At 34.1% G+C, this 11017-nt stretch overlaps 2 non-coding genes across 2 annotated transcripts; one reads left to right on the top strand and one right to left on the bottom strand.

Annotated features, from left to right (window-relative positions):
• Positions 1 to 3511: 3511 nt before the first annotated feature.
• Positions 3512 to 3613, bottom strand: LOC114514098. Its single transcript, XR_003685913.1, has one exon. It is a non-coding gene; the product is annotated as a U6 spliceosomal RNA (small nuclear RNA).
• Positions 3614 to 8232: 4619 nt separating this feature from the next.
• Positions 8233 to 8395, top strand: LOC114513369. Its single transcript, XR_003685831.1, has one exon. It is a non-coding gene; the product is annotated as a U1 spliceosomal RNA (small nuclear RNA).
• The last annotated feature ends 2622 nt before the right edge of the window (positions 8396 to 11017 follow it).

Below are 11017 nucleotides of genomic sequence, written 5' to 3'. Positions count from 1 at the left end.
TGTTGATTATTAACGTTGGAAAGACATACAGTATGCAGAAAGCATTGTACCTGAGTGAACCACTGGGTACAAATTAATGAGAAACTAAGAGTTTCCCCTATTACACCTACTTCTGGATTTTTCCAGAAGAAATTCTATTTCTGGAAAAATCCAGAACAATTATTTTCTTCACCTGGAGATCTAACTGCAAATATAGAGCTTTCAGATTTATGTGCTGAAATTTTTTATAAAGCTGGCATGGGTAATGCTCAGGATTAAATATTGTTAATGAATAGAAATGTTTAGCAGAGGTGTTTGATTTTCAAAAACACAAAGCCATTTTATATTGTATGTCACACAATAAGAAGACCATGAAAGTGTGTGTCGAAGTAACATATGAATAAGAATACCACGACACTTAACAAGTATCATGAAAATTATTTTATCACCAATTTGTTCACTTATTAATTCATTTTATAACTATTTAAGGACCATTCTTTACCTGTCAGTTTCTTTCTAAACACTGAGAATACAATAAAAAAGGAAGAAAAAGAGTTGAGATATTGTTTCTGACCTAATCTAACTTTGAATCTACTAAGAAACAAATGTTAATCAAATCATTAACTAAATCAATATAAAATTAATATTTACTTATAAACTGATTAAAAAAGACCTTGGTATTACAAAAGTATATTAAGAAGAGTGGTGGGGGGCAAATGCCAACAACTGTACCTGACTAACGATAAAATAATTTTTAAAAAAGACAAAAAAGGTATATTAAGAAGAAAATGTATAGTTAGGGAGGTCAGAAAGAATTACTTAATGAAATGATAGAGTTGAAATTAAAGACAGAATGGGAATTAAAATGGCAAATGGAGGAATGAGTGAGAGAGTTGTAAGCTGAGAGGAAAGGGCGTGTGCAAAGGCCCAGTGTCAGAGCCAACAGGAAACGTGAGAGGAAATAAAATAACTGTAGTGTTACCTGGAGCAGCAAGATTAAGTTGAGAATATGTTTGCAAAAATCTAGGTAGTTAGGCAGAGTCAGACTGTCTAGTCTTGTTTTCCAATTTAACACAGTTTTTAAAATTGTAAGGACCAATGAAAATATTCTAAGTGAAGGCAATGCAGTCAGATCTGAATTTTGATAAAAAGAGTCTACTTGACACACAGAAAACAGCTTAGTTACAGTAAACTTTGTATACACTGAGATAGACTAAATTATTCCATTAGGTGGGTACAGTATTTCAACTAAAGACTAGGGTAGCTGGAAAGGGACAGCTAGTAGAGAAGAAATATTGATAGATTTAATGTATATTTCAGTAATAAAATGTTGAAGAAATGTTCATGGATTGTATAAACATAGAAAAAGGCCGAGAGATGTTGAATTTGCCTCCTAGGTTCTCAATTGTAAATGATTGTGATGGTGCTATGCATTGAGAGGGAGTGTCACTAGACCACCAACCTGGCGAAGGGGAAAGAAAGGAGAGGGTTTCAAGGAGAACACGGGCAACAATATCAACTGCAGTAGCATTCAGTGTCACATAAGTCACTATCGATTTTCGGAAAGTATGTTTTTGGGTAATAAGACAGAGGGAGTCCAAATTGGAGTGGAAGAAATAGTGATACACATGTATAACTACTTTCAACAACTTCTTGTAGAAGCTGGCTGTGTAGGTGACTGTAGGCACATGTGTGCTGCATGAGATGTGGAATGGTTTGATTTACTTTTGCTTGATTTCATCAGTGGAAAAATTTTTCAACACCTAATGTAGTACTACTTTTAAAAAGAATAAATATATTAATGGATTTGAAAAATAAGGGTAGAAACCCTAGTGAAGTGAAGTCTGGAAAGAAAAGAAGGAAGGAAGGGAGGGAGGGAGGGAGGATAGTGATGTTAGATGAAAAATAAAATGCTCAACAGGAAAGAGATGTACTTAATGCAAGCACACACAGGGTAGGGAGTGACTACTGTGTCATAATGAGTACGAAAGTGATGGCATTTCAGTAGGAAATGGTAAGGGGTAGACTTTTTTTCTTTGCTGTACAAGGCACTTTGTAGGTTGTAAACCAGTGAGTAAGAAATATTGAACACACGAAGAACAAAACGAACATTTGTAGGTAGAGAACCCCAATCACAGAAGTGGAGATTGGCCTTAGATTCCAGAAGGAACATGCATCTTTATAAAGTTGTTGAAAGATACAAAGTAAATGTATGTGAAAGGATAGCTTTCATATACAATGTTATATACATTAAATACACATATACTTGTATACTAGTATATCCATATACACATCTGCCTATATGCTAATGATGTACATATACACTAAAAATAGTACAAATTTTAACTTTCTGCTGTTCCTTTGAAAATGCTAGTTGTACCATTTTACCATGTCACTTTATTCCTTATGAAAATTTCTCACAATTACAAATTTTGAAATTCAGTGTTTCTTCCAAGTACTGAAATACGAATGAGGACAACACTAAATCAGTATTATGGCTACTTTAATACTATGGCACATGGAGGAAATAGACCTTTGGATATAGGTGCTTTCTGAGTATCCCTGAATGTTTTGTTTTTTGTTTTTGTTTTTGTTTTTATTTTTTTTCATATGCTGGGATATTAGAGCTTTTTCTTAGTAAACTCCATTATGTTAGGAGATACAACAATTTATTTAGCTTTTAGATGGCCCAGAGTTAATTGACTTTAATCCAGCTATGGCAAAACCTATGCAATTATTAAAAAGCATATTGAATGCTTTTCTCATAATCATTAGGTAATCTGCATTTTTGAAAAGCAGTTCTATACCTGAAATCTTATGTGATTTAAGTTTTACAATCTTCAGTTCCTAGTCATTGTTTCTTCAGGCATTATGGAGATATTCTGGGAATATTTTAGAGCAATTGTGGGTGGTTACAAAAGATCAGTGTTACCGCATTTCTTTTCTGAGGATAAAAATAGTAAAAGGAGAAGGAGCACACTACAGTGTAAAGACCACTGAATTTGCACATCAATCAACTCATACCTGCTAGCTCTCTCTGTTTAAATAGTTATATAACTTCAATTTTTAAAAAAAATTTAAAGAAAAGTATTGATATTGTTACTTGCAACATTGTTGTGTTTGTAAGTTAGGTACCAGATAGTTTTCATTTCACAATATTTCTTTCTTAATGCTACATAGTTAACCTTTCAAAGGGCAGGAGGGTCAACTTTGAAGTCCGTGCCCTATAGCTAGATTATTTTGTATTCTTTCCAGTGTATCAGATAAACAACTGTCCAGTTCCTTTCCCCATCCTTGAGTCAACTGAATTGTACTTACAACAATTCAATTGACTCAATCCTCTTTGAAGCTTCAACTCTCGCCTCCTGGAGGAGTTTTAATCATTTTGTTGTAGCATTCGGAAGTGTAATAGATAAAGTCCGCTTTCCTAAGCTCATTTTTCTAACCTGCTTTTTTACAATTATCTCATAATTTAAATAATATTGATAAGCTTATAGAAACTTTTGTCAGTGATTGTTATTATTATTAATTATTTTAAATGGAACACTGAATGAGTTTGCATGTAATTTTTGGGCAGCGGCCATGCTAATCTTCTCTGTATTTATCCCATTTTATTATACTCCTGAAGCCAGCACACCTAATGATTATTGAAATTATTAATATTGCAAAAAGTAATTACAAAGTAGATAAAATCAGGTGCTAGAGAAGTTTAAAATCAGTTAAAATTAGGATGACTTAAAAGAATCAGGTACTACACAAAATTGTGAGTGAAATAATATAAAGAACTTTTCTTACAAACTCCTCTAATCAAAATGATGAGATGAAACAGGCTTTTTATTTTTTCTACACACACACACCAAACTTATAATTTTAGAACTAGATTTCCCTTTAAACAGTGAAATTTTAAACAACACATATTTAAATAATTTCCTTAAAGGCATTGCATGGAGGATGATCTACAATTTCTAATAAGCAAAAAAAAGTAGAAAATAAAATATTCTTTTGATTTTCTTTTGTATATTTACTGTTATTAAATCTTTCAAGCCAATATTTCTGCTTCAAAGCAAGTTTTCTCTTTAGCATGCAGCTATGCGTTTAATCCCTTCAAAAAGAGCAAGACTTTTATAATCAGTTTTGCCTGTATTTTTTAATGTACTCTTTCTAAAGAAAGTTTTTACCTAATTGCATATCAATATTTAAATAATGTAAACACTCATAAATTTAGAAGCAAGTTTTAGCACATTAGAGTTTTGGGAACTGTTGGTAATGTGTATTATAACTGTAATAGTTTAATAAAATATTATATGTATTGTTGCATATCATTCGTCTTTAGTTACAGATTTGAGGATGATAATGAACAATAAGCTCTGATAAGGGAATTTTTAAATCTTTAATTGTATATGCTACTCAACACTATTTATTTAAGAAGAGGAGTTTATTATAATACTTCTCCTCTGAGATAAAGAAAGAAATCTATCAATGTTCTTTTGAAGAATAAATGCAATAATTATATTTAATACAAATAAAATATACATATTCAGTATAGTTTTACTCATAAAAATGAGGTTTTTAAAAATCTTTCCTTCTGAAAAAATGTTGGGAGATAGGTTCTCTCCTTTCATTCATTACCAAGACAAAACATGAAAAAAGATATACATGCAGAGATACTTTTTTGTCTTAAACATTAACCTATCACCATGTTTAGATGACTAATATCATTTCTGCATCCATCTTTTAGTTGTTATCAATGAAATTCATCTTTTCACAGTATTGTGAATCATTCCTTTGAGTCACCTGATTCTAAAGAAACAAATGGTAAAAATAGATTCTCCTCTTTCAATCATTAGTTATTGGCATACAGAGTATCTGTTGGTCTATTCTTGTGCACTGTAATTCTCCCAGAAAACAATTGAGAGCAGCCAAAAATAACAGAGAAGGAGGCAAGAATCTTAAATTTAATCTACCTTTAAAATATTTTTAATGGAAAAAGTAAATTGCGTTTTACTGGTAAACAGGAAATCTGGACTAATGGCGAATGAAACTAGGGTTATACTAAACAGGGTATTAACAACGACATTTCATTAAATCTTCTTAGGTAGAGTACATGATTTTCCTACAATAACTCACCTAGTTTTACACCTAATAATTTATCAAAATAAATATATTACCTGAAGATGTTTTAAAATATCACATAAAGTTGAATATACATAAAATATTAATGATTATAAGTTTTCAATAGAGCCATTTTAAAATTGCAACTTTGGGTTACATAAGTTACTGACTTTTAAACCTAAAATTTAATATTATATTGCCATTCTTTCTCATGAATTTCCATTTTTATGATTTATTTACAAAAATGTATCAGGAGTGGACATGCAAGAAGTGATGTCAGTGAAAATGTTCAAGATCTCTAAAAATGCTCTTCTACAACAACAATAGGAAAGGTAGCAAAAGTGATCACAGCACTTTTCTAGAGCTCTGGAAATTAACCAAAGATTTTTATCAACTATGAAATGTTTATTTTAAAACATATCTGAATCCCAGTACTAACAACATCCTGTGTGGAGTTTCACTTGTTCTATTCTAAAACCCAAAGACCCAGCTCTGTAGCAGACTTGAAAACTAGCAGCCTGGTAGCTACTGAAGGAGGGAGAGCAGTGTGTGACCTCCTCCAAAGCCCCATTCCAGAGAACTGTCATTATTTTATCTTTCCTGGCTCCATGGAAGTGTGAAGAGCAAGACCCATAAAATGGCATTGGTCCTGTCGAGATAGCACAAAGTATACAAAACAAAGTTGAGTCACTTATGTGAACTAAAATGGCTGTCAGTCAGCCATAACACTTTGTTTCAAGAGGAAAACTACCTAAGTCAGAGCAGACATGTCTGGCAACTAGACGCACTTAAGATACCTGCACACATGGTCAGAGTAGCCAGGTCTACAGAGCAGGACCATCCATAGATAAGCTCCTGGGGAAGTGCCACACTTACCAGCAGGGGAGTCAGGCAGAACAACCATGTACTACCCATAAGCTCCTGGGCAAATTCCCCACTTGACATCAGCGTTGCCAAGGCATTTATGAAAAAAAACCCAGAAGGGTGGAGTACACCACTTTGAAGATATATCTGGGGTAGGCTCCAGACCACTGACTGCTGAGACAGCTGAGCACACACCACAGTGCTGCTCCAGGCCACACGGATCTCCTTTGGCATTGGCCACCAGATGCTCTGCCCTGCTGGACTGAGGACTTTGTCTGCCCTGCTGCCCACCTAGCTCTGGAGGTCCTTCCTTGCAAGATGCTAATGACTCCCTCACCCACCGTGCTGTCTCCTGGACCTGCAGACTGAGACTCTGGGACTCGGGTTTGTTATCCCCCATCAATTGTCCTGTGTGTGTGTTATATTTCTCTTAGATTGTTAGAGTATAAATAGGATATTAATGTATATTAATATTCTATTTTGAATGAACCTTCATTCAATAAAAGTTGAATGAATAGCATAGTTATCTTATGTGACCCTTGTCTATTCCTTGGTGCTGGGCTGCTCAGGAGGATGCTGGCTGAGCAGTTGCCCTGCTGACTTATAGGAAAGGCTATGTCACAAACATACACTTGTGGCAAGAAGATCCTAATTACAAGGCTGTCTTTATTTATTCTGAAATGAATCTTTTCTTGGGCAAGAAGCCTCTCCAGTTGGGAAGTTTTTAAAAATGAATAGAATTTTAAAAAGAAATTGTTTAAAATCATGGGTTTCTGAGTTGTCAAGTAATAGAGCAAATATAAGCTAAAGAAAGGAAAAGCTGGGGGATGAGATGTACATGGAAATTTGGATAAACCGTCATATTCCTGAGAGTCTAGGAGGTTATGCACATGTAAAAAGCTGTGCACAGGTGCAGAAAAAACCTTGCAGGCTCTCATCTCGGGCTGACCTGGAGACACTGTGCAAACACGAAGAAATGGCCAGGTGGAATTCCCAGCCACCTGGTTGAAAGTTGAAGGCATGTCCTAACACTCGCACAGAGCTCTCACAGGAGATCAAGACACTTATTTGTTCCAGACATTTAAAGAAATATCAGTCCAATTGTTAATAGACCAATGACTAAATCTAGCAGATACATAAGCAGCCGTAAACAATGAAGAGTAAAGACTTTACAGAATTCTCAAAGGATGGTCATAGTTTTACATCTTTAAAATTATTTGAAATACCATTGTCTCTAAGAAGTTTGATATTTTGATTTAATATTTTGGTGGAGTAAAGAATAATTTCAAGTTCCTTTATTTGGATCTTTCTACCATGATAAATTTCCCTCTAAAGATAAAAAAATAAATACTATATCTTTGCTAATTGCTAAGCGTGTTCATTTTAATTGTATGTTCAGGAATTAGGGGAATAACCAATAGAGCCCAAGAGCATCACTCAGACCAAGGAATCGCCCCCTTGCCCAAGCGACTCACATGTGAGAACTGAACAATATGCGGCTCTTGTGAAGTGGATCACATTCCCTCAAAATTCACATGTCAGAGCCCTAACCTTCAAAGTGGTTGTATTTGGAGAAAAAAGAAGCCTTTAAAAAGGTGATTAAGGTTCAATGAGATGATGAAGATGAAGCCCTAGTCCTATAGAACTAGTGTCCTTAGAAGAAGAGAGAGAGACAACCAGGGATGTGTGTGCACAGAGGTTGTAATGCAGTAGCAGTCTGAAAGCCAGGAAAGTCTCAGGATAAGGACACCTTCCAGCATCTTGATTTTGCATTTAAAACCTTCACAGGCAAGAAAACAGATTTCTGTTGTTAAGCCACCGAATGTGTCATATTTTGTCGTGGCAGTCCTCATTGACTGACACTAAATACAGTACCCAGTGGTCTAGCCCCACGTCTGGAACACGTTGAAGGCTCACCTCACCTTCAAGCTCCCGACAGGGTAAGCTGAGGACTTATGGCTGCATTCCTGCCTAACTCCTCCTTCTGCCAAGTTTACTATTGTTTCTTTCCTCTGCCCCGTGTTTGTTTATCCCAAAGCACTGCCTAATCACCCTTCAGTGAGCACATCTTCACCTCTCAGGTTGCTAACAGGGAACCCAAATTACAGCAAGCATCCTTTCTACATATCCCTTCCCGGTTTACCTTAGTGGGGAGTGATTTTTTGCTTGTTTGTTTGTTTGTTTCAATACCAATAACTTACCCACATGCCAATATAAATTATTGGTAATTTGGAAAAAAATACAGTATTGGTAATAGAAAACTTAAAATATTGACTTATCGTTACCAGGCAGGGAACATACTATGATCACGAAGTTGGTTTTCCCAGGGTGCAGTTTATCCACTGCTCTCTGGATGTGCTGACCCCTGCAAGCTCCCCAAATGTGGGAAACTCCACTACATCATTTCTGACAGTGAAGAACTGTGTTTGCACTCTCCCTGGGGGAAAGAAATGATTGACTTACTAGGATTTAGGAAAATTATTCTAAATTAGCTTATGTTTTTGGTTTGAAACTGGAATTGAGCATTCAAATACTTAATAGAATTGTCGATTACTTGGTCTTGAATTTCTGAAAGGAAATTATACATATGTGTATCTTTATATATTTTAAATTTTATATACATATAACTGTAATGTATGTAACTTTGATAAATGTTAATATATCCATATATACACATACAACTGAAATGTGCATGCATATTTTCCAAAGACCGCTGATCTTTAAATTGCATATTGAAGTGTTTTTTTTGTCTCTTTTATGATTATATTAAGTAGAAAATGTTGGTAACAGCATACTAGTCCAATAGAGGGAATGAACAGGAGATGATATACCAGATTTTTCATAGGCTATGATGCAACCATTAAAATCACATTTTAAAAAATGTTTAATGGCATAGTAAAACCTTAAATCTATATTGCAATGTATAGAATAAGTAACATGATTAAAATGTACACAACTAACATTATCACTATACATAAATTAAAAATGTCTGTATATATAGGCATGAGTGTGTGTGAATATACACATTAGTTATGATTAACAAGTGAAGGATTAATAAGCAGTTATTTGTGTTTTTTTCTGAATTTTTCCAAATAATATATAAAAAAGAAACAAATCATCCAAGAAGATAAATTAAAATAAAAATTATGACTAAAAAACATCATTTTAATGCAAAATGTATTTTATTTCTTTCTCTTCATAAAAATATACAGTTCAAATTGAAGCGCAGGGGATATTAAGCAACCAACATTATTAAAATAAGCCAGCATAGTTTCCATAATAAACATTACCACAGAAATAATTTTTCAGTGAAAAAGAAATTCATGAATTCAGTCATGCTATTATCTACAGTTTGCAGTGGGTGTATACCCACATATACTTTCTCTCTTAAGATATCTTTCTTTTACAAAAAACAATTCCAAGGGCTCTTTTAGGTACCTGAGTTTTAGTGGCACCTATCTGTTTGGCTTAAAATTTTCTCCATGGAGATCTTGGAATTGCGACTTATCTTTCATTTTTCTTTTTCTTACCAAGGAGACTGATGTTCTAACTTTATTTTCATTTGCTAATTGTATGTAATGCTTGCTCATTAAATTTGTTATTTAGGGCCATAGTCTTGGTTCTGCTCTCTCAGGATTGTCATTGGGACAAAGTATATGTCTGTGGACTCATAGAAGTATAAACTTAACCCTGATGCAGCTCATACTACATTTGTTATAACAATTTCCATATCTATTTTCACTCCTGGGCATATCATTTACTATATTACTACCCCAGGCATCTACTTATTTGTTCTCTATAATTTCAATCCTTCATTTCCAATGGCATGTCATATAAAGTCACTGAAATTATTGAAGTGTCTTACAGATGCTGGTGGAGATAAAATTAGGCAGCTACATGAAAGTAAGTCTCAAGGCTCAGTTTCAGAAACAGTGTGTCCATATTCTAGAATCTATGGTGCTGCAGAAACTGTGATGGAATGAGGTGGGGTAGGTCCTAGAATTCTCTAAAACAACATGGTAATATTCACCTTTATTAAAGTATTTCCAGATTCACATATATTGAACAAAAGGACACCACAACTGCAAACTGTAGTGTGGCACAGGTTACACAATACATCATGTTTTTTTTTTTTCCCTCCAGAACCGGACAGCACTGGACGTCTTTTTGAAGTTGTGCCTCTCTGTATAATTCAGGTTACACTGGAGTTAGAATGAACTGCATAGAACTATTTAGAAGTCTGAACATAAAGTAAAATCACCTTATCTGCAGTATGACTAATGCTGCAACACATTGATTTTTTTCAGGTTGATGTTATAAATCTGTTTGTCTAAATCTATTGGGCTTCTTAGTTGAAAATATGTGCAGTCTTTGTCTCCCCTCTACATGGACTCTTTCTATCAAAGTGAAAAATAGAAGCTTTTTATTTCTCAGCAACAGGGTCAGAGTATCATTAAAATAATTAATACAATAATTTATTATTTTAAATTCTGTCCTAGCAATTTAATGAGCTGCTATTTTATTCAGATTCCAAAGAAGTCAGTCCCATTGACTAGTCAAAATCTATCATCTCAAAATGGTGTTTGTACGAAGTATACAGAAAACCTGTTACTTGAATTTGCCAAGCACCTATTTTCAAAATATTATCTCAAGAATTTTATGTATCTAGCCCTTTCACAATACACAAACTTCTATGCTGTATCTTAAGTAGGAAAGATACAGAAACAAAGAAAATGTCTACCTGCACCAATGAACTGTCTTTTCTGCCATAGTTCAGTTATCGATCCTCGTCTCTTCCTTTATTGGATCCATTGCATTCCTTATATTCAAAAGAAATGTTGACAAAATTACTCAATAGTAATTCAGAAGAGACACTGAATTCATAAAAATATTTTTACATCTAATGGCATAAAAATTAATATCTTCTCAAGTTTAATAAGTAGCTTTATCTAAATAAAGTGAAATGTAAAGTTTACAGGTACATGCTAAATGCTATGGACACATTCAACTGAACAGTAATTATTTCTCCAATCAACAGCTGTAGATTCATTTTCTATTGGGA

This window comes from Phyllostomus discolor, chromosome 3, assembly GCF_004126475.2.
Source record: "Phyllostomus discolor isolate MPI-MPIP mPhyDis1 chromosome 3, mPhyDis1.pri.v3, whole genome shotgun sequence".
Taxonomy (NCBI): Eukaryota; Metazoa; Chordata; class Mammalia; order Chiroptera; family Phyllostomidae; genus Phyllostomus; species Phyllostomus discolor.
The sequence above is the reverse complement of the archived record's forward strand: the minus strand, read 5'-3'. Positions and strand labels throughout refer to the sequence as shown.